At 39.2% G+C, this 25,299-nt stretch overlaps 1 long non-coding RNA gene across 1 annotated transcript; it reads right to left on the bottom strand.

The window, feature by feature from the left end:
- Positions 1–2,154: 2,154 nt before the first annotated feature.
- LOC132499232 (uncharacterized) lies at positions 2,155–24,982 on the bottom strand. Its single transcript, XR_009533829.1, has 4 exons — positions 23,778–24,982; positions 23,027–23,100; positions 2,892–3,012; positions 2,155–2,796 (listed from the first exon to the last, which is right to left on the bottom strand). It is a non-coding gene; the product is annotated as an uncharacterized LOC132499232 (long non-coding RNA).
- Between the last annotated feature and the right edge of the window lie 317 nt (positions 24,983–25,299).

Genomic DNA, 25,299 nt, shown 5'->3' with positions numbered 1-25,299 from the left:
AAACAAAGAAAAAAGAAAGAAGGAAGGAAAGAAAAGTGACAATACCAAATACTGGCAAAAATGCAGAGAAACTGGATTTCCTATACCTTGCTAGCAGGAATGCAAAATGGTACTGCCATTCTGGAAAATAGTTTGGCATCTTTTTGTGAAATTAAACATGCACTTACCATACAACCCAGAAATAGCACTGTTGAGCATTTATCCAAAAATAAAAATAAAAACCTGTGTTTACATAAAAATCTGTACGTGAATGTTCACAGCAGCTTTATAAATAGCCGAAAACTAGAACTCAAATGTCTTTCAATGAGTAAGTGTTAAAACTCTGATACGTCTATCATACGATGGAATACTACACAGCAATAAAAAGGAACAAACTACTGATAGACACAACAATGTGAGTAAATCTCAAGGGAATTATGCTGAGTGAAAAAGCCAGTCTCAGATGGTGGCATACTATATGATTCTATTTATTCTCAAAGTGATAAAATCATAGCGATAGAAAACAAACACTGGTATTAAAGGATAGGGACAAAGTATGGGATGGATTGTGTGATGGGGTATGCATGAGAGAGTCGTTTTATGGTAATAGAACAATTCTGTATCTTGATTGTTGTAGTAACTGCACAAATCTTTGCGTAGGATAAAAATGCATAGAACACACACATACATCCACATACCAAAAAATGCAGGTTTATTAAAGATAAAGCTGAATAAAGTCTGTTAACAGTAATACCAATGTAAATTTCCTGATGTTGATACTGTACTACAAGCTACATAACATGTCACTATTGGAAAGCTGGGAGAAGTGTACATCAGACTCATTGTACTATTTTTGCAACTTCCTATGAGTCTATAATTATTTCAAAATAAAAAGGTGTTTTTTTAAAAATAAAGAATTTGAATAGACACTTCTCCAAAGTATACCTACAAATAGCAAATAAGTGCCGCATTTAATAACGGCAAAATAGCAAAATGCTCATCATTAATCATCAGGAAAATGCAAATTAAACCACAATGAAATACCACTACACATGCACTAAGGTAGCTAAAATTAGAAAGAATAACAATATCAAGTAGGGACAAGAATGTGAAAGTAACTGGGCCTCTCATAAATTGCCAGAGGTGTAGCCATTTGGAAAACACTGGCAATTTCTTATGTTAGACAAACATACTCTTACCATATGACCCAGCAATCCAAATCTTAGGTATTTACTCAAGAAAAATAAAAACTGTGTTCACACAAAGACCTGTGCGTGGCAAGTATATAGCACCTTTATTTCTAAAAGTCCAAAACTAGAAACAATTCAAATATTCATTCATTAACAGGAGAGTGAATTAACAAATCATGGTATATCCATACAGTGGAATAATTCAACAATAAAATTGGTGAATCTCAAAAACATTATGCTATGTAAGAGGATCCAGACATAAAAGAGTACATACTCCACAGTTCCATCTATATGAAAGACTTTAGGAAAGGCAAATTTAATCTACAGTGATAAAAAGAAGACTGGTGTTTGCCTGGGACCAAGGGTCGGGGGGGAGAAGGTGATAGATTTGGAAGGAGTACAAAGGAAATTTTTGGGTGATGGAAATGTATCTTTTTTTTTTTTTTTTTTTTTTTGCGGTACGCGGGTCTCTCACTGCTGTGGCCTCTCCCATTGCGGAGCACAGGCTCCGGAAGCACAGGCCCAGCGGCCATGGCTCACGGGCCCAGCCACTCCGCGGCATGTGGGATCCTCCCGGACTGGGTCACGAACCCGTGTCCCCTGCATCGGCAGGCGGACTCTCAACCACTGCGCCACCAGGGAAGCCCGGAAATGTATCTTGATTGTGTTGATGGTTATATAGATATGAGCATTTATCACAACTCATTGTACGGTACATACATAATGTATGCAATTTTTTTGGTAAACTATGCTTCAAAAAAAATGATTTTTTAAAATGTAGACCTTAAGGTCTTCCTGGATTTTCAGAAATGATAGTGAGAGGTAAGTCAAAGAAGGTAATAGTTTTAAGTATCACTTATTAGCAGAATTGATAGTGCCATTAACAGACACATGTCTTTCAGGAACACTAAACTCAACATGAACGTGAGCAAAATTGAACTAAAAACCTCCTTTCACCACTAGCCCAAAACTATTCTTACTTGGGTGTTTCCTACCTTAGTGAATGGCATCCTCAGATATGCAAGGTAGAGAACCAGCCAATATTTTTGACACTCCCCTTTTCCCTTCACCCCCTTGTCTAATCAATTGTTCAATCCTTCCAATTGTATCTCCTAAACAGATTCCAAGTGTGTTGGCTTCTCTCCATCTCTATTATGACCACACTAGTCCAATCATCATCTCTCACCTATATCATTCCTACCTACTGAATCCATCTCCCTGCATCTACTCTTACTTCCAGTATTGGTCTGGACTCTGATTGCAAATGACAGACATTCTATTCAAACTAGATTACTTTTTTTAAAAGGAAGTATATTCATTGCATCACATAACCAAGAGGGAATGAACTATTCATGATTAGGTCTATAGATTTGCCTAATTTATTCAGGAATCCATCTTTCTCTCCATCTCTTAGATATACTTCCCTCTAGGTTGGTTTTAGTCTCAGATGGCTCTCTCCAAATGATAGACAAGATTACTGATCTTCTCCCTATTGATCTGACCTGATCCTTACAGCTGACAATCCCAGAGAGACAGGGTTTATCTCTTTCCTGAGAATTTGAGCAGACGTCCTGGAGAGGATGTTGATTAGTCTGACTTGGGTCATTGCCCACTGCTGAACCAAACTCTGAGGCCAAGAGAACAGGAAACTCTGATTAGTTACATTTCGATGGATTATGTGCCCATCCCTGTGATGGGGGATGAGGGAGAGTCAAACCTTACCCAAATCACATGGAAGGGCTTCTCCACAAGCAGAGGGGTGTTGGGACTTCCCTGGTGGTCCAACGGTTAAGACTCCTTTCTTCCACTACAGGGGGCCTGGGTTCGATCTCTGGTCGGGGAACTAAAATCCCACAAGCCACGTTGCAGCCAAAAAAAAAGAAAAAACAAAAACAAGGAGAGGTGTACTGTTACCAGTAGTGGAGGGCAAGAAGTGTGGTAGATGAACAAAAATCTTAACTACAGAGTTTGCTTCCATTCTCCTGACAGCAGTCAGTTATTCTATTTTATTCTATTTAAGTTATTCTCCTGGTTCAAATCTTTCTATGGCTTTTTACTACTCTTAGAACAAAATTCAAAATCTCCCAGGTGGCTCAAAGGCCTTCATGCTCCAAGTCTACCTCACCAGACTAAATTTTACATCACTCTCCCTTCATTCTCTATTCCAGAAACCACAGCTTTGGCTCAATTTCTTTAACACATGCTTCCTCACAGTCACTTGCCACAGCTATTGATTCCCCTGGAGACACAGTACCCCACAGTGGATAGCTAAGCATCTTTAGAGCTCAGCCTGGACACTTCTTCCTTAATGAACTTTTCCTGATCCCCCAGATTAGGACAGATTCCTCCAGTCAAACTCACTCATAGTACCTGTGCATCTCCTTCATAGCATTTGTCTCCATTGAAATTATAGTCATTAAGACCATTATGGTTAACTATCTGACCCCTCCTGTTCAAATGGAAGTTCCATAAGGGCTGAGAATTACTGCCTCTTCACCACTGTAGTCCAAGCACCTAGCCCAGTGCCTAGAAGAAAACACCCAATTTTTTCTTCAACAAATTCAGTGAGGGACCAGAGAGGGCTGATAAATTTGGTTATAAACAGATTGAATCAGAAATAACGACAAGGCAAGAAGTTAGAAAATGTGTAATAGTTGAAAATGTGGGAATTCCATGATGAATAGAGTCCATTGTTCCATGGGACTAATATCAAAAATGTATTTTGCTTCCCCAAATGAAGATTGATTTCCACTGAGGTGTTGTGAGTTGATGAATCTGACAGTATAAAAAGTCCCAGTCCACTCTGGAACTATTTACTGTCTACGCACCTGGTGCTTTACTTATAAGCACAACCCAAACTGGAATGCCAACCATGGGCAAAACAAGGAGGGAAGAATACTGCAAAAAGAAACCTGAGGGTAATTTCAATTTTATTTACACAGGTCATTCACCTTAGAAACTGAAGTCAGATTTAGAGATTCAAACAACCCCTGTAACGGGTACATTTTCTACCAACCCTCCCCTCAGTAAACAGCTTTTAGAGACACTAAAAGCCCAGAGACTAAAAGCACAGAATTTCTTTGTGAGAAGAGCCCAATGCTCTGTGTCTTTCTCAACATCCTCTTCTCCTCCAGATCCACTCTATGCTAAACACAAAGGTTTTACTTGTTTGGGGTTATTCTGGGCTTAAGGAGTACTTCTCAAGAGAGTAGTCAAAAGGGTGTTTCTGTATTTTCCTTCCTGAGGTGTGTGCAGGGGAAAGAAAAAAAAAATTCCACAGCTACACTCCATTCAAAACAGTCCAACAATCATTTTTCTTAATAATATGTAGCAGTGAGTGGCTAGAGTCCTAAAACTTTCAGGCATGTCAGTTCTTTAACAAAGAAAAATGAGACTGATGTTTTCAAAAAACAGTTTTGATTGTAAAATACAGACATTTGGCTAAATTTTTAAAATAGTAAATATCCAAACTTATAGGAAAAAATGATGGGGAGGAGGAAAAGGCACAAGAGAAAGGAAACAGCTGTGCTTTAGCTTTACTCCAAAGTTAAACCAAACCCTTACTAAATTCGTAGTTTATGTTGTCAGCAGCAAATGAAAAAACCTCATGACCAGGAGAAAAAAGCAGATGAGAAACCCTTAGAAGAGAGGGATGGTGCTGGGAGGAAAAAAAAGAAAAGATGTGAGCCCTACTTTGAAGCTGGGTTTGGACTTCAACATCTTTTCATAGCTTGTCCTCCAAGAATTTTCTCCATACACAAGCCACATGTGTTACCTACTCTATTTCCAAAGGGCAACAGGAGAATGAAGATTTAACTTGAGCTTAGAAATTGGTGAGGTGCTCGGCCACTTGTCCTCTCCCCTCCTCCATGTTGAAATGTTTTCTTCCTTCCCCTTTCCTGGCTCTTAAGTTGGACAGAGAGAGGGGGAATAGGTCACAGGTGCCTGAAGATCAACCATCAGCAGCAGCACATCATATACGTGCACAGCCTAAGGGGTCAGAAATGGAAGGTAGGAAATACCATGCTAACCAGGCCCAGAACTAGAGGTCATCTGTATCGGATTTTTAAGCGCACTTGGACTGGTCCTTCGTTTTTCCAAACCCTCATTTTGTCTGCTCATTAATGCCTAAAATTTCAGGCTTAAAAAGCAAATTTTGTGAATGAAAAGGTAATTTGGTTAATCCTTAAAATTGTGTAAATTATTGTTACTACAGTCTTTTTCAGAACGGAAATTTTGACAGGCTTTATGAAGAGAGAGAAGAAAGGAATGGAAGGGGTGGGACTTGTGATGGGCCAAGAGAAAGGATATAGAAAGGCCAGGCTGGAAGTAGAGAAGACCAACTCTGTTTTTGGTCTCTGCTATTGAATCCATGGTATCTGTAGTAGCAAGGTGTGGCTATTTTCTAAGATGTCAATGTTAACAGATAAACAATAACACACATTTACACATAATTGTGATTAAAATGTCTAGGCAGTATAATAATCGCTATATAAGGAAGTGCATTACTATGGATCCTGCAACTCAGCGCCAATCCCGAAAAGAGACAATATTTCTCCTGGTTACACACATTAAAATAATGCCAACCAGGGTAATTTGGAAGTGAATCATGTATCATATACGTACTGCTATGGACCAAATTATGTACCACCAAAATTCATACGTTGAAGTCCAAATTACCAATGTGATGGTATTTGGTGATGAGACCTTTGAGAGATAACTGCATTTAGATGAGGTCATGAAGTGGGGCCCTAATCTGATAGGATTGGTCTTCTTTAAGAAAGTGACACCATGGGCTTCCCTGGTGGCGCAGTGGTTGAGAGTCCGCCTGCCGATGCAGGGGACACGGGTTCATGCCCCGGTCTGGGAAGATCCCACATGCCACGGAGCAGCTAGGCCCGTGAGCCATGGCCGCTGAGCCTGCGCGTCCGGAGCCTGTGCTCCACAACGGGAGAGGCCACAACAGTGAGGGGCCTGTGTACGGCAAAAAAAAAAAAAAAAAAAAAAAAAAGAAGGTGACACCAGAGAGCTTGCTGCCTCTTTTTCCACCATGTGTGGACACAGCAAGAAGGTAGCCATCTGCAAGCCAGGAAAAGGGCCCTCACCAGGAACAGAATTGGCTGGTACTTTGACTTTGGATTTCCCAGCCTCCAGAACTGTGAGAATTAGATTTCTGTGGTTTAAGCCTCCAAGTCTATGGTATTTTTTATGACAGCCCAAGCTGACAAATACAAATTTTGGCACCAAGAGGTGGGGATACTACTGTAACAAATACCTAAAAATGTAGAAGCAGCTCTGGAACTGGAGAGTGGGTAGAGGCTGGAAGAGTTTTGAGGTGCACGCTAGAAATATGGACGTTAAACGTGATTCCGATGAGAGCTCAGACAGAAAAGAGGAGAGATGGAGAGAAAGTTTTCATCTTCTTGGAGAATACATAAATAATCATAAACAAAGTGTTGGTAGAAATATGGATATTAAAGGCCATTCTAGTGAGGTCTCAGAAGGAATGAGAAATAGGTTATTGGAAACTGGAGGAAAAAGGACATTTGTTTTAATGTGGCAAAGAACTTGACTGAATTGCATTTTATGTTTTGTGGCAGGAAGAATTTATAAGCAATGAAATTGGATATTTAGCCAAGGAGGTTTCTAAGCAAAGTGTTGAAAGAGCAGTGTGGTTCCCCCTGGCTGTTTATAGTAAAATGCAAAAGGAAGGCAATGAATTGAAGAAGGAATTGTTAAACAAAAAGGAACTTAAGAGATTTAGAAATTTCTCAGTCTATTCATATTGCAAAAAAAAAAAAAAAAAAAAAAAAAGAGAGAGAGAGAAAGCTCGTTCTGAACGGAACATTAAGGGTGTGGCTGGACAACCATTAGATAAAAAGATCAGGGGTGAGACTCATGGATTTAATCAGCCATCTCAGCAGAAGCCAGGAATAGAGATGGGATTACTAACAGGTGAGACTAAAGGAAACAGGAAGACGTGGGACAGAATGAAGGAAGACTATTGGACTTCTTAGATCCTACAGGAACGGACCATGAGCTATTTGGCTGAGAATATATACTATTCTTAAAGAAAAGGAAAAAAATAATGCCAAAGGTGATTCAGGTCATCGGGGTTGCCTCCTCAGTTTCAAAGGCTGGGGCTACCACCTTGGTTTCAACCAGCCAGATGGTCTCTGCCTGAATCCTCAGAGGTGGGGCCACCCTGCAGAGCCAAGGGATTAGGGGTACCTGGAGCCTTGGGAGCAGACCTTGCCCAGAAGAGCCTGATGGGTGGGACCACCATGCCCGTGGGTCCAGAAGGCAGGACCCTGCCCCTGTGGGTCTGGAAGGAGGGCATTCAGTCAAAGAGGAGCCTTAAGATGTAATGGAATTTGTCTTTCTAGGTTTTGGACTCGCTTGGGATGCATCATCCCTTCTTTCTTTCCTATCTATTTTGGTATGGGAATGTCTATCCTATGCCCATCCCACCATTTTATTTTGGAAGCATGTGACTTGTCTGATTTCACAGGTTTATAGCTGGAGAGGAATTTTTGCCTCAGGATGAATTATATCTCAAATCTCACCAATTTAGATATTTAAATGAGATGTAGACTTTAGAGTGGATGCTAGAGGAGTTAGAATTTGGGGGGCTGTTTGAATGATATGAATGTATTCGGCATGCAATAAGGACATGCATTTTGGAGGGCCAGAGGCAGAATGCTATGGACTGAATTGTGTCCCTATAAAATTCCTATGTTGAAGCCCTAACCCCCAAGTGTGATGGTATTTGAAGATGGGACCTTTGGGACCCTAGGGTTAAATAAGGTCATGAGGGTGGGATTGAAATCTGCTAGGACTAGTGTCCTTATAGTAAGACACACCAGAGCTTGCTACCTCCCTCCCCACCATGTGAGGACGCAGCAAGAAGGCAGCTCTCTGCAAGCAAGGAAGAAGGCTCTCATCAAGAACTGAATTGGCTGGCACCTTGATTTTGAACTTTCTAGGCTCCAGAGCTGTGAGAATTACATTTCCATTGTTTAAGCCTCCCAATCTATGGTATTTTGTTATGTCAGCCCACGAAGACTAATACACATATTAACATGAATCATACAAATATACAATGAGTCATAATTGCATTCACCCTACAGAAATAACAAGAAGGCATAAAGCTGTGTGTATAAGAATGTTCATTGTAGCAATCTGTAATAGCAAAATAAAGAAACAGCATTGTATTAGTTTCCTAGGGTTGCTGTAACAATGTATCACAAACTGAATGGCTTAAAAGAACAAATGTGTTATCTCACAGTTCTAGAAGTTAGAAGTCTGATATCAAGATGTCAGCAGGACCATGCTCCCCCTAAAATTTGTGGGAATCCTTCCTTTACTCTTCATAGCTTCTGGTGATTTGCTAGTAATCTCTGGCATTCCTTGGCTTGTAGATGCAGCACTCCCATCCTCTGTTTTACATGGAGAATATATGTCTTCATATCATCTTCCTTCTGTACATGTCTGTCTCTGTGTCCAAATTTCCTCTTTTTATAAGGACACCAGTCACATTGGATTAGGGCCCATTCTAATGACCTCATTTTAATTTGATTACCTCTGTAAAGACTCTGTTTAGAAATAAGGTCACATTCTCAGGTACTGGGCTTTAGGACTTCAACATATATTTTGGGGGAGAGAGGGGAAAGGACGGTGCCATTCAATCCATAACAAACATAAATGTCTATTAACAGGGGAATGGAATTCTACATCCTTACAATGGATAACCCTACAGTCTTTAAGGAGGGTGGGGGGGAGAGAGAGAGAGAGAGAGAGAGAGAGAGAGAGAGAGAGAGAGAGAGATGTACTGACCTGGAAAGCTGTCTGAGATACATTATCAAATGGAAAAGGTAAGCATTTCAGATCAGTATGTATAACATGGTCTAAAAGACCATGGAGTCCTTATCTGAAATCTGGATTTTGTCTTGACATACCATTTGGAAAAAGTGCATCAAAATGTTTAATGGTAGTTAAATTGAAGAAAAGTAAGGGAGGGCCTCCCTGGTGGTGCAAGTGGTTGAGAGTCCGCCTGCCGATGCAGGGGATACAGGTTCGTGCCCCGGTCTGGGAGGATCCCATATGCCGCGGAGCGGCTGGGCCCGTGAGCCATGGCCGCTGAGCCTGCGCGTCCGGAGCCTGCGCGTCCGGAGCCTGCGCGTCCGGAGCCTGTGCTCCGCAACGGGGGAGGCCACAACAGTGAGAGGCCCGCATACCGAAAAAAAAAAAAAAAAAAAAAAAAAAAAAGAAAAGTAAGGGAAGTACTTACACTTTTACAATTATAATTTTTAAGATAATTGTAGATTCACATGCAGTTGCAATAAATAATACAGAGATCACATGTACTCTTTACCCAGGTTTCCCCACTGGTAATGTCTCACAAAAACATAGTACAATATCACAACCAGGATGTTAATATTGACATAGTCAAAACGCAGATTATTTGCATCACCATAAGCATCCCTCAAATTGCCCTTTTATAGCCACACCCACTTTTCTCCCACCCCTAAATCCTCCTTAACCTTTGGCAACCACTAATCTTTTCTCCATATCTATACTTTTGTCATTTCAAGAATGTTACATAAATAGAATCCCACAGTAAGGAACCTTTTGGGATTAAGCTTTTTTTCACTCACATAATTCTCTGGGTATTCATCTAGGTTGTTGTATATATCAGTAGTTCGTTCCTTTTTATTTCTGAGCAGTATTCCATGGTACCACAGTTTATTGAACTATTCACTTGTGGAAAGACATCTAAATTATCTACAGATTTTGTTTCAAATAAAGCTACTATAAACATTTGTCTACAGGTTTTTGTGTGAACAAAAGTATTTCCTTCTCTGGGATAAATGCCCAGGAGTACAATGTCTGGGTCAGCCAGTTATTGCATGTTTCATTTTTTAAGAAACTGCCATACTGTTTTCCAGAGTAACTATACCACTTTACATTTCAACCAACAATGTATGAGGGACTCAGTTACTCAGCATTTCCTCCAGTCGTTGCCATTTTCTAGTTTTCATTTTAGCCGTTCAGATAGGTATGTAATAATATACCATTGTGGCTTAAATTTGCATTTCCATAATGGCAAATGATGTTGAACATTTCTTCATGAGCTTATTGACCATCTGTATATACTATTCAGTGAGCTGTCTCTTTATATATTTTTGGAGTGTTTTGTTTTTTTACTGTTGGCTTTTTAGGTTTCTCTGTATATTCTAGTTATTAGTCCTTTTTTTGGATATGTGTTTTGCAAATATTTCTCATATTTACAACTTATCTTTTCATTCTCTTAACAGGGTATTCTGCAGGGCAAATTTTTAAATTTTGGTGAGGTATAATTTATCAATTTTTTCCTTTTATGAATTTTACTTATGATTTCAAGTCTAAGAACTCTTTGCCTAACAAACAGTTAAGAGCTCAGAACCTTTTGCTCCCAAAGATTTTGTCCTATTTTTTTTTAATTTACTGTTTTACATTTGGCATTTAATTTTGTGGCCCTTTATGAGCTAATTTTTGTATAAGGTGTGATCAAGGCTTTTTTTTTTTTTTTTTTTTTTTTTTGTTTTGCCTATGGATGTCCCACTGTCCTACCACCACTTGTTGAGAAGGTTGTTTTTCCTTAATCAAACTGCTTTTGCACTTTTGTCAAAAATCAATTGGGCATATTTGTGTGATTGAGGCAGTTTCTAGGTCCCCTATTCTGTCCCACTCATCCATGTGTCTATCCCTCCAGAGAGTCTTGATTACTGCAGGTACATCATAAGTCTTGAAATTAGGTAGATGGATTTCCCCTTTTTCAAAATTGTTTTAACTATGCTTATTTCTTTACCTTTCCATATACATTTTAGAAAAATCTTATACAAATCTACAAGACTTCTTGTAGGAATTGTTATATAAGTTATGTTAAATCTGTATATCAATTTGGGATTTTTGTTTTGGGGGCTTTTATCAATGCTCTTTGGTGTTTCTGAGTTGCCGGCTTTTCAGCTCCAAGTCTAGGATATATGAAGCAAAGAGAAAACTCAGAATACTTACCATCATGCTAGTCCTTGGGTTGCAAGATCCCTAGTAAGCCTGCCTTCTTACCTCTACCTTTCAGATCCTTATGTTTGTTTTACATATAATATCCAGGGGTTTTAGTTGTACATAGTGGGAGGAATAGGGAAATGTACATCTACACCATCTTCCTAGAAATGTAAGTTGTATTTTCATTTTTTTACTTTATATAATATTTTTTTTGTATATGGCCAAATGATTTTTGATGATGGTGCCAAGACTACACAATGGGGAAAAGTCAGTCTCTTCAAAAAATGGTTCTGTGAAAAATGGATATCTACATGCAAAACAATGAACTTGGACCCTTGCCTTATACCATATACAAAAATTAACTCAAAATGGATTAGAGACTTCAATGTAAGATCTAAAATTATACAACTCTTAGAAGATAATATGGGAAAAAGCTTTAGCACCTTGGACTTGACAATGATTTCTTGAATATAACATCAAAAGAATAGCAACAAAAGCAAAAATTGATGAATGGGACTATAGCAAACCTTAAACTTCTGCATATTAAAAAAAACCAATCAGCAGAGGGAAAAAGCAATCTATGGAATGGGGAAAAAATTTATAAATCATATACCTGATGCAGGATTAATATCCAAAATATATAAGGAACTTTTACAAATTAACAACAACAAATATCTCTATTTAAAAAGTGGACAAAGGACTTGAATTGACAATTCTCCAATTAAGATATACAAATGGCCAACAAGCATATGAAAACATTACTAATCCTAAGAGAAATGCAAATTACAACCACAGTGAGATATCACCTCACATTCATTAGGGTGCCCACTATTCAAAGAACAGAAAATAACATTTTCATTGGAAGGATGCAGAAAAACTGGAACCCTTGTGCAGTACTGATAGGAATGTAAAACGTTGCAGCCATTATGGAAAACAGTATGGGTGTTCATCAGAAAATTAAAAATAGAATTACCATATGATCTAGCAATCGCACTTCTGGGTATATATCCAAAATAATTGAAAGAAAAATGTCGAACAGATATTTGCATAAAAATGTTCATTGCAGTATTAATCACAGTAGCCAAGAATGTCCATTAACAGATGAATGGATAAAGAAAATGTGGTATATACATACAATGGGTCTTATGTAGCCTCTAAAAAGAAGGAAATTCTGTCACATTCTACAACATGGATGAACCTGGAGGACATTATGCAGAGCAAAGTGAGCTAGTCACAAAAGGCCAAAATCGGTATGATTCAATTCATGTGAAGTGTCTAAAGTAGTCAGATTCATAGAAACAGAAAGTAGAATGATGGTGCCAGGGGCTAGCAGGGAGAGGAAGTGGGAATTCGTCTTTAATGGGTACAGATGAAAGAGTTCTAGAGATCTGTCAAACAACAACGTGAATATACTTAACACTACTGAACTGCACACTTTAAGATCTTTTTTTTTTTTTTTTGGCCAAGCAGCATACAGGATCTTAGTTCCTCAACCAGGGATCGAACTGGCTCCCCCTGCAGTGGAAGTATGCAAACTTAACCACTGGACTGCCAGGGAAGTCCCTCTCTTGAACTGCACACTTTAAAATGGTTAAGGTGGTAAAATTAAGGTTATGTGTTTTTTACCACAATAAAAAAAGAAGCAAAAATAATAATTACTCATAAGCACAGGCAACAAAAGCAAAAATAGACAAATAGGATTTCATCAGACTAAAAGGGTTCGGCACAGCAGAGAAAACAATCAACAGAGTGAAGAGACAACCTATGGAATGGGAAAAAATATTTGCAAACCATATATCTGATAAGGGGTTAATACTCAAAATACAGATGGAAGTCAGCACAATAGCAAGAAAACAAATAATCATATTTTAAAATGGGCAAATGACTTGAATAGATATTTCTCAAAGAAGTCACACAAAGGGACAACAGGTATGTGAACAGGCGCTCAGCATTATGAATCATCAGGGAGAGGGAGGAGAAAATAGGAAAGGAAAAGAAGGGAAGGGAAGGAAGCAATTGTATCACCTTATTATAATGTGTGATACTTAATAGCTGAGAGTTTTACGATTAATTAATAAAAGAAAACTAAGCAAGCAACAAAAAAGACAATCATGAATGCCAGGGAAAACAAAAAGTTGCTCAAAGAAGGAAATGGAATCATAATCCCCTACATGGCTCAATTGCAAGTAAACTTTACACAGTCCTAATACTCTCAACACTGAATATCATCTAACCAAAAATTATGGTAAAATCATATCAATATGATAAGAAAGCGGAAATGGGAGTAAAGTATTGGCTGTAAGTGAGCTAAATCCTCACCTTCCACAGTAGGAAGTCAATTGGTAATATTAAACATTTATTAAAAATCAAGAAATAACAGTATAAGCAGGTCATTCCAATTGCAGAAGTAAATACTAGAAGCTCTAAGAAAATGCTTGCCTCTGGGGAACTGGAATCAGATGTAGGGAGAGTGAGAGATTAAAATCATTTTTAAAAGAATATCACTATTAAATCCTTTTTAAAGTTTTAATTCTTGCTTTTATTATATGAAATCTCAATTCAGAGAATTGGGTTAACTTATTTTAAAATCTCTTCAGTGGGAGTAATTATTATATACTCACATATCTAGTGCTTACATCCGTTTAGCCTTCTGATCCTTAGATATTCTAGGCAATGTTACAAAATTATCTATGTCAATATAAATATAATTTAAATTTAGGTGTCATTTTCCACCTTCACTCAAATTTAACATCTATTCAGAAGGTATTCACAACAATTTACTTGACAAATTCTTATCCTAAATAGCTCAAAAATTGCTGTCATCATTATAGTTACTCATTTTATAATTATTTATCTGTGGTAAATGGTCCTTGTATTGGCCCCCGAATCATGACACAACATTTTCAAAGAGTGTTCCTCTATCATTTTTGCCTAAACCATAGAATGATTATTAAGAAGCACTTAAATAATAATCTGATTGAAGGTTTAACTAACCACCTGGTTCCTTAAATGAGTTTTGGAGATGTGCCATGGTTTTAAACTAGTGCTTCAGTCTGAGCTGTGATCTACTTTTAAAGACTGTATAAATTCTAGCGCATTGCAGGCACCTGAAAATGAATGAAAAAATCAATTTATGTTCTGGTATCAAACAATTTGAATTTTATAGTCCATTGTCACATAATGTGATTATATTTGTAAGTTCTTCTGAAAATCCAACAGTTATTCAAAATTTTAAAAACAGGCTTCCCTCTGTAACCTTGGCCAAATCACTTAATCTAAAAACGATGTAGTTTCCTCTTCTTTAAAATAGGAATAATAACCTCACATTGCTCTCTCTCATACTCTGTGTGTCTCACAGAATGATAGTACATAAAATATTAAGGGCAGGAAGTTTCCTTCCCTTCCCCACTTCTGTTTTAAGGTATCACAAAACAATCACGAAGCAGAGAACAATCTCCCTGAGGATATTTATCTATGAAGGGAAAAACAGTAATATTATACTGGAAAAACCCAGTAAGATGACATTATCAACATTATGTGTCCCCTGAAATGATAAACAGAGAAAGATATAGGATCATTTCTGGGTATTCTTGCCAAAAATGCAGAATCTCAATTTAATCTTAAGAAAAACCCAAATGAGAGGCATTCTCCAAGGTAATTGGCCAGTACTCATCAGCAATGTTGAGGTCATTAAAGAAAAAGACAGACTGAGAAAACGTCACTGATTGGAGAAGACTAGAGACAACTAAACTTAGTGTGGGATCCTGGAATAAAAACAGGACTTTAGGGGGAAGACTCGTGAAATTTGAATAAGTTTAGTTAATAGTATTGTCACAATAGTAGTTTCCTAGTTTTGATACTTATACGATAGTTATATAAGTATTGACCTTAGGGGAAGCCAGGTGAAGGGTATACAGGAACTCCCTATCTTATATTTGTAACTTAAAAAAATATATATTTCCAAATAAAAAGTTTAAAAAGAAGTATCACTGAACAAATTCTTAACATTCTTTTTTCTGTCCATTTTTTCTTTTTTGGGGGGGAATGAGATCTCAATTGTTATGGACTAAATTTTCTTCCAGAATTTCTTTGTTGCTCTAATCCCCAATGTAATGGTATCTGGAGATGAGGCCTTTGAAGGATAATTACAGTTAAATGAAGTCATGAGGGTGGGGCCCTAATCTGATAGGATTAGTGTCCTTAGAAGAAGAGAAAGAGGTGTCTCTCTCTTTCTCTCTGTCTCTCTCTCTGTCTGTCTCCCCTCACTCCCCTTCCCAATCTCTACCACCCCCACCCCTAAGCATGCAGAAAAGAGGTCACAGCAAGAGGACAGCCATCTACAAGCCAGGAAGAAAGCTCTCACTAGAGCCCAACCCTACTGGCACCCTGATTGTGGCCTTCTAGCCTCCAGAACTGTGAGAAAATAGATGTCTGCTGTTTAAGCCACCCATTCTACGGTATTTTGTTATGGCAGCTGGAGCTGACTCACACACCAATTAAATTACTAAGTGGTGACATATACCAAAGTGCCTTTCACTGTAGTTCAAATCTAAAATAATGTTCTATAGATCTCAGTTATTTCCTAAAGTATTGCCTTTTATTGAATATAGCTGTGTTCCTACTAAATAATGGAGACTTATTTGGCTCTAAATTACCACTCTTAGGTCTGTGCTTGATAGATAACTGGCTGTTTTTCTCAATTTGTCCCCAAATCCATTCTCCATCCTGCTCTGTGCCCTAGAAGGGTGACCTCTGTGGTAGGAAACTCCTCACCCCTACCCCAGGCCCTTGCCCCCTGGCTTCTGGTTGGAGTGTTGATTCCTCCTGTTTATGTGTCTGCTCACCCCCTTCTGGCCATGGCTGGTCCTGCAACAACTATAGCTTTTGTTGGAGGCCACTTCCAAGATCACCACTCTCACCTGCTCTGATAGCACCCTTTCCTCTCCTGCCCTCCAGATCTATGAAAGTAATGGCTTCCTGCTGTTACCCCTGGGTATCTTAACATCCCTTTTTGGGTCCCTTAGTCCCTTAATACACCCACACCTCTGTAAATAATTCTTTTAATAAACACATCTGTTTAAAAAATTCCACTGTTATGCAGGATGAATAAGTCTGGAGATCTAATGCACAGCAAGGTGACAATACTTAATAATACTGTATTAAATACTTGAAATTTGCTAAGAGACATGATCTTAAGTGTTCTCACCACACAAAAAAATCATGACCATGTGAGGAGATGGATAAGTTAAGTGGCTTGATTGTGGCAATCATTTCACAATGTATATGTATATCAAAACATCAGATTGCACACCTTCAATATATGCCAAATTTTTGTTAGTCACACATATATACCTCAATAAAGCTGGGGGGGGGGCGGAAATCCCAGCTGAGTGTGCTGTCAGGATTCTGGCATAGATATGCCACTTAAAATCATTCAGGGGTTTCAATAGGCTTTCTCTTCTTTTTTTTTTTCTAAAGAGTCACAAGTACTCAACACTTTTGGTTCAAGTCACATAAAACAACATCATGAATAGCACTCATTTCACTATAGATAACATCATTTATTCTTATCATTATATAGTGATTTTGAGATAATCTTTTATGGAAATTTGAAGCTTCTCCTACCCTAAAGACATTTCCCTAAAGCTCTCTGGAGAAATATCCAGTTCTAGTGACAATCTCAGCTCCAAAACACAGCAAAAATGAAAATACCTACTGAAAAAAATGAAAATATCTACTTAAACAGAGGACTGTGTGTTCAGGGATGTGGTGGACTTGGTTTCCTATCCTAGTCCCAGGAATTAATAATTGTGTGATCTAGGGCTACTTATTCTCTCTGTGTCTCCATTTCTTCATCTGTAAATTAGACAACAACCTACCTCAAAGAGATGTTACAAGGATTAAATGAGGTAATCTAAGTTTTGCTCTTAGCATAATGCCTTACACATAGTAAGTGCTCATTTTCCTTTTTATTTATTAAATAGGTCTGTTTTATCTATAGTTGATAAAGTATGACCCAAGAGGAAGCAATATTCAGCCTAAAGGATTGTTGAATTTTTTACTCAAAGATTTAGTAGATCATGCAGTATTTGTCTTTCTCTGTCTGACTTATTTCTCTTAACATAAAACCTTCAAGATCCATCCCTTTTGTCACAAACGGCAGGATTTCCTTCTTTTTACAGCTGGATAATATCCCAGTGTATATACCATATTTTCTTTATCCATTCATCTGTTGTTGGACACTTAGGGTATTTCCTTATCTTGGCTAATGTGAATAATGCTGCAATGAACATGAGGATGCAGATAACTCTTCAACATAGTGACTTCATTTCATCCGCCAGAAGTGGGATTGCTGGATCATATGGTAGCTCTATTTTTACAGGAGGAATGAGGAGATGTTGGTCAAAGGGTACAGATTTTCATTTATAAGATGAGTAACTTCTGGGGATCTAATGTAAAGCCTGGTGACTGTAGTTAACAATACTGCATTGTATACTTAAAAGTTGATAAGAGAGGGCTTCCCTGGTGGCACAGTGGTTGGGAGTCTGCCTGCCAATGCAGGGGACATGGGTTCAAGCCCTGGTCCGGGAAGATCCCACATGCCGTGGAGCAAGTAAGCTCACAAGCCACAACTACTGAGCCTGAGTTCTAGAGCCCATGAGCCACAACTACTGAGCTTGCATGCTACAACGACGGAAGCCCGCGCACCTAGAGCCCATGCTGCTCAACAAGAGAAGCCACCACAATGAGAAGCCCGTGTGCCACAATGAAGAGTGGCTCCTGCTCGCTGCAACTAGAGAAAGCCCGTGCGCAGCAATGAAGACCCAATGCAGCCAAAAATAAATAAAATTAATTAATTTAAAAATATATTTAAAAAATAATAATAATAATTTTTTAAGTTGAAAAGAGAGTATATAGACCTTAAATGTTCTCAACACACACACACACACACACACACAATGATAACTATGCAAGGTGATGGATCTGTTAATTAACCTTAATGTAATAATTTCACAACATATACATATATCAAATCATCACATTGTACACCTTAAGCTTATACAATGTTATCTGTCAATTATGCAGTAATCCCTGTTTTCTGAAAGTTTGCTTTAAGCCACTTAGTTTTTACTAAAGACCTAAATTAGTACCTGTTTTTGCCAACTGAAAGAAATCCAAAGAGGATTTTCACTTTTATGAAAAAAGGAGAAAAGCAAAAATAGCGATCAGTGTTTTTCAGTGAGCCACTGTAGAGGCCCAGGGCACCCAGGGCGGTGAGAGGGACCCTGCCAATCTCCTTCCCTGGAACTACACTCAGCGTCTCAGCATCAAGCCACCATAGCTTTGCACTGTGTCTGTGAGCATCTGTGCTTTGCCTCAATTTATTTTGTGCATCCATTAGCAAGATGTGTCCTAAGGTAATTGCTTCCTCGCTTTACACCATTTTGGCTTTACGAAGGTTTCATAGGAAAGCTCTACTTTCGGATAGTGGAGGAAAACTGTATCTCAATAAAGCTGGGAAAAACAAAATAAAACAAATCAAAAAAGACGTGGTAGAGCTCACTAGCACAGTACAAAAGTGAGTTAATTACTTAGAAAATGGGAAACAGAGGGGAGTCTTTTTTCTCCTCAGAACTCCTATATACCCTTCCTCAATATGGGTGAATATCAAAGAGAGCCTGGATATAATATGGGAAGTTGTTAGAGCATCTTGTTCTGCAAAGAGCTAGGGGCAGCTGCTCAAGTATTTGGAGAAAATCCAACCCCAACTCATGTTTGGGTAGGGAGATGGAGACGGCAGAACAATCTTAAAAAACGTATTGACTATTTTCCTTTTCTGAAACTCTCCTACTCCAGAATAAAAGGAAAATTGTTCAGGATATCCATGTTAATTTTTGATGGCCTTATTTTCAGATATTTATAGTAAAGAAAAATAATTTGTTTTCCCCTTTATTATAAAAGGAGTACTTACTTGTAATAAATTCAAAAATACTGACATGTATACAGTAAAAAATAGATAGTTGCCCTCTCAACACATACTTTTAAACTAAGAAGTCTCTCTTCTACTTCTAACTTTGATCCTTATGAGTGTATTGAAACACAAATCACAGCATGAACAAAGGGAATTGGAATGCATTACTTTAAAATTAACTTAAAAGGTTAAGTTAAAAATTATTCAAAATAATTCTATCTATATGAAAATTCAAGGGACTTCCCTCGTGGCGCAGTGGTTAAGAATCTGCCTGCCAATGCAGGGGACACAGGTTTGAGCCCTGGTCCGGGAAGATCCCACATGCCATGGAGCAACTAAGCCAGTGCGCCACAACTACTGAGCCTGCACTCTAGAGCCCACGAACTACTGAGCCCGCGTGCCACAACTACTGAAGCTCACGTGCCTAGAGCCCGTGCTCTGCAACAAGAGAAGCCACCGAAATGAGAAGCCAGCGCACAGCAACAAAGAATAGCCCCCGCTCGCCGCAACTAGAGAAAGCCCGCGTGCAGCAACAGAGAGCCAATGCAACCTAAAATAAATTTTAAAAAAATTTTTTAATTCAATATTTATTCATTCATCAAAATGATGTTTCCATCACAGTCTTGGCCTAATTGAACTCTGGCTGCTCCTGGGAACACACCTCCCCACGGTCCTCTCACCTCCTTTTACTTTTTTATATTTATATAAACTGCCATTTCCAAACCATTTCTCCTCCTCTGTCTCAGAAACTCCATCCTTTATGAAGTTTCCAGCTTAACCAGCACTTGCCCCTCCTCACGCCGTCACCTACGATCTCTTCAGTCGCTTCAATGAAGAGCAGCATAGAGCTCGCTGTCTTCCTCTTCACTCTGTTTCTGTCTCCATCTCCAATGACTGCATCACCCACACGCTGCCCCGTGCAGGACCCTCAGCATCTTGATCTTTTTCTCTCCAATAGTCCTTTTATTTTCTTCCATTTAATCCCCTCAACCCTAAAGTCATAACTTCTCCTTATTATTACCAATCATTACATCACCTCCTAAAAAGTGATCTCAAACCTTTCCTCTCCTCCCAGTGCATTTCCTCTGGTACCCATTTCAAAGGTGCTTTTGCCTCACTGAGATTTCTGATCTACTAACCCTACAAGTGTTTCAGTATCCATTATTCACTTTTTTGGCTTCACATCCCTCTTTCCATTTATTGTCTGTTTCTCCCCAATAAAATGTAAGCTCCATGAGGACTTTTTCACCCTTATCTCTAGCGTCTGGAACAGAACCATGCCTGGGTAAAAGAAAGCACTCAGGGCTTCCCTGGTGGCGCAGTGGTTGAGAGTCCGCCTGCCGATGCAGGGGACACGGGTTCGTGCCCCGGTCCGGGAAGATCCCACATGCCGCGGAGCGGCTGGGCCCGTGAGCCATGGCTGCTGAGCCTGCGCGTCCGGAGCCTGTGCTCCACAATGGGAGAGGCCACAACAGTGAGAGGCCCGCGTACCGCAAAAAAAAAAAAAAAAAAAAAAAAGAAAGCACTCAATAAACACTAACTAAATGCATAAATGCGTTCTGTGGGCCAGGTGTTACAAAAACAGCCTCTCCTCTCAACAAGTTTAAACGAATGTGTATTATGCATACGTATTAGTGCATGCACACATATTTCAAGTATTTTTACTTGAACGAACTACTTATTCTTAGCCTACTTAAAAAATAATTTTAGGGACTTCCCTGGTGGTCCAGTGGGTAAGACTCCATGCTCCCAATGCAGGGGCCCTGGGTTTGATCCCTGGTCGGGGAACTAGACCCCGCGTGCATACTGCAACTAAGAAGCCTGCATGCTACAACTAAGAGAGTCCACATGATGCAACTCAGACCCAGTGCTGCCAAAATAAATAAATAAATAATAAAAATAGTTTTACATTTCATTATTCCAATGTCCTTATACTATGTTTGGGAAGTCTCTAACTAGCAAGAAAATCTTTGAACTTTCCAAACATATCTTTTAGGTGTAACAAGTAATAGTGTAAGGCATTTAGAACCCTAAAAATAATTAGCTGTTTTTTTAAATCCATCTGATACAAATAATCTGTCAGTTCAAGAAACACCAGAAAGTGGTGATGTTAGCAATGCACAAAAGGGAACAGTATCCAGTTGTTAGGCGTTTCATATTATTCCCACCTCTAGCACCAATGAGAGTTCAAATGGCACCATTGTACAAAACAGAAAGACATGTTTTTGTCATCGTCTAGAAAAATGCTATAATAACTATACAAATCCACAATGACTACAAGCATGAATGGCTCCCACTAACGTTGCACAGTTCTACAGTTTAAAAATATTGGTTTAACCCATTATTTGGAAAACATTTGATCATGGAACTTTTCTTTTTCTTCATGCCATTCACACAGATCATGTGGAACTAACATTTTCTGATATATAATTTGGGAAGTATTGCTCTAGGATACCATAGAAAGTGATTAGTATTAAGCCTATGGCTTTCATTTTCAATTTTATATGTTTGCAATATTCTCTGAGGGTTTGACCTGGAATCAGATGGACTTGGATTTGAACCCCAGCTCTGACACTAACTTTGAGCAAGTTATGTACCCTCTTTAAGGGTCAGTTACCTTCTTCGTAAAATGCAAATAGCAATAGGACTTCCCTTATAAAATAAGGGTTACAAGAGACCTTGTTTGGTCCCTGATATATACTAAATTCTCATTAAATCATAATTCTACTAATAATACTCTTTAGGCCATCTGATATACAGGGCAAAATTACATAAAGGGGGGGGTGTATTTAAATGAGGAAGTGTAACTGTGAAGGAGTAATTTAAAAAGATGAAAGTCAACTGGATTTTTGTTATAAATTCATTTTTACCAAAACAAAAGTATTTTTGGATTACAAGCAGAATTTATGAGCTCCTCAATAGACAGTGTATACAAAACTCGAGTCCTATTTTAATACAGAAAGAAAACCGCTTTTGCCAATAGTGAGTATACATACTCCCATATTCACATGCTATGGGTCACATAATCTCCCTGTCAAGCAAGGACATTGGTAACACAGTTTAGAGGCTACCCCTTGGTCAATGGACTGAGAAGCCAGCATTGCAGTCCACTGCAAATTAATTAATTTATTAATCACCCCAGGATCTCAGGGATGTGTTGACCTAACTGCAATGAAGTTAGGCCAATTCATAAGCCTTTTGTCATGTATCCAGTCTGCCCCCTAGCTTGACATGTTTATCAACTATGTGTGCACAGTCAAATGTGGATAGAACAATTTGTAATGACCACTAAATAAATGGGGGAAAATAGACAAACAATTGCCAGGCGTATTCCCATGGCAGCAACTTCCAACATTTATTTTCCACCTTTAGAAATGGCTTGAGATGTGGTGATCATATGAGCATCAATGTGAAGAAGATGCAGTTCCTGCACCATTAACTGGGAAAAGGGAGCCCAATTCACAGAGCATCTGGAACACTTGACTTCTGTGAGAGTACTGGGCTGCTCACACACACACACACACACACACACAGAGCCCACCCCCCCCCCACCCCCACCCCCGCTTATACAGGGACAGAGTCTCTCTCTAGCCCTGGAGGCTACTTTTTCTAAGTACATTTCTCAGCATAATAATGGTCTCTATTTCCATTTCTGCCTCTGCTACTGAGAGAGAATTGAGAACCACAGACTAATTCATGATCATTATCTGTATGTTTCTATAGAGTGGTAAAATGCTTATTGTGAGGAACGCAGCTGAAATGCCCATATTAGCATTTACAGCAAGAGATATACACCTCCCTTATCTCTTCACTTGTAGTTTACCAGTTATCCTCTTACCTCCTAGTGACTCAAAGCTGTACCAGCAGCTAACCTCTGAATATGTAGCTCTTTCCTCCTCAAGATGAGCAGCTCTAAAAAATGAGAACCAATGGAAGTAGCAGTCAAGATGTGCAGTTTTCAATTTACACAATTACTTCGGACTTTTTAAAATCTGTTTTCATCTGAGCATATTAATACAGACAACAAAGAAATGAATTAGTAAAAGAAATGTAACATTAGAAAAAAAACTTAAGGAAAAAGGAAAATACTGTGGAAGTATAATAAATTAATACTATAATAAAATGACAGTCTTTATGGTGAAGAGACGATAACCAAAAAGTCAGCGATTATAAGTGCATTTATACTTGGCCTGGCACATCAGAAACACTAACTAAGACAGAGGGAAACAAGCAGAGAAGCAAAAGGCTGATGTAAGATGATTGCAAGTAGTCTGTGTTCAAATCAGTCCATTTTAATGATTCATATGACACAGAGCTAAAATTATTGGAAAAAGTATTTAGATGATTAAAGCGTTTTTTTCTTACTTTGGTATCTGTTAACGCAGAGAATAACGACTGTAAAACAGGTCTATCTTCTGTTTTAGTATTGGTTTTAAAGCATAAACTGGTATGAATTACTATGGAAATGAGAATGGTATTTAAGGTAGTATTCACAACTGAATGATTCTGCTAGAAGTAATGATTAAAATGGCTACAATTACAAAGTAACTTACAAAAAAGATAGTAGTGAAAAATATCTTAAAGTTCACCTTGCCAGCTTTGCGATGGGCATCCCCAAGTGTTTCACTTTTCAGGAACGTTGCCCATAAACTATTCGGCAGCAGAGGGCGCTCTTCTGTCAAAATCCGAAGTTCTTTTTAAAAAGCTTTTAGAGCCGCATACACGCCAGCCTCCAAATAACCGTAGTTAAAAGTGTCAAAAAACGAGTCCGTATGAGCTTTGAGTTTTATTTAAGGGAGAAGGACATCGAAGTAGAACATTTATGAAACATAACTGAATGAGACCTTAGATTTTTTAGCAAAAAAAAAAAATCTCTTCTAAATTATGTATTTGTGTGATTCACGCCACTATTTTCTGAGGACCGACTAGGTGTAAGACACCAACATATACTTTCAGCGTCATCCCCGGATATTGTTACGGGAAGGCTTGTAACCTTCGCATGTGTTGTGTGCGCTTTAAGGGGAGGACATTTTAAAACAAAATGAAGAAACTGGAAGTCATCGTATTTCTCTCATTCAAAAGTAAGGAATTCACTATGTCACAGATTCTACCTAAATGTTTGCAACAAACGGCAGATACAGTTCCTATTCTCAGTTTACCTTCTGTAGAGATAAATGATTTTGTAACATCTGAATACTAATATAAAACAATATCTGCACATTTATCACCCGCGATCAATGGCATCCTCTCGACAGAATCCTGGGTATCAATATACTCCGCAGCATCGGGTTGCTTCCCGAATTTCAAAGCGTGGTCTTTTTCTCCCTCTCTGACCCTCTCTGCCACCACTCGCCTTCCCAGAGCCAACCAGCTCCGGTCAGGGCCAAGTTGCTGAACATTTCCAGTCGCTACAAGAGATTCTCTTCCCCTATAGAACCACAGTGGGGAAACTTTCCGCATCGCCGCTTCATATTGGCTAATCGTGCTTTTTAAAAAAAACTTAGCTTTAAACATCTTGCATTTTCGGAACACGCCTTGTTTCGTTTTCAAGCTAACGAGGTCTTACTAGTGATCGTGCAAAAGCCTTTTTTGAACACCCCAAGTCGCAAGTCATTGGACAGGGCTCTAGCTGCGTGTCCAGGTGTCACGTGGTGCCTTCGCGAGCCACCCAGAGCGTTTGCTCCGGTGAAACCCTGCAAACTTTCTTTTTCTTTCTGTGGAAAGCAAAAAGACCCAGTCTAAAAAGCGCCGGCCCTCGGCTTGCCAAAATTGATCCTCTGGGGGGCAGCCGGCGTCCCGGAAGACCGGCTGCATGACTCAAGGCTCGAAAGGTTCCCGAGTTCAAGCCACTCTGGACGCCGCCGCCGCCGCCGCCGCTTCGCACTCGTCGCCCGGCCCGCGCGGCCGCCACCCCGCTGTCCCCGCCCGCCGGCCCGCGCGCCCCGCGCGCCCGCTGAGGGGGAGGGGTGCGCTCGGCCGCTGTCGCCGCCCGGTTGAGCAATCCGGCTATGCAAATAGCGGGGTTACGACAGCCAATCGGAGGCCGGCTCTGCCGTGACGCGCGCGCCGAGAGCCCGTAGTATTTATAGATCGTATTTAAAGAGCCCTTGG

Source organism: Mesoplodon densirostris, chromosome 11 (genome assembly GCF_025265405.1).
Source record: "Mesoplodon densirostris isolate mMesDen1 chromosome 11, mMesDen1 primary haplotype, whole genome shotgun sequence".
In the NCBI taxonomy this organism is placed as follows: Eukaryota; Metazoa; Chordata; class Mammalia; order Artiodactyla; family Ziphiidae; genus Mesoplodon; species Mesoplodon densirostris.
Note: the sequence above shows the minus strand (reverse complement) of the source record. Positions and strands in the feature narration are given on the sequence as shown.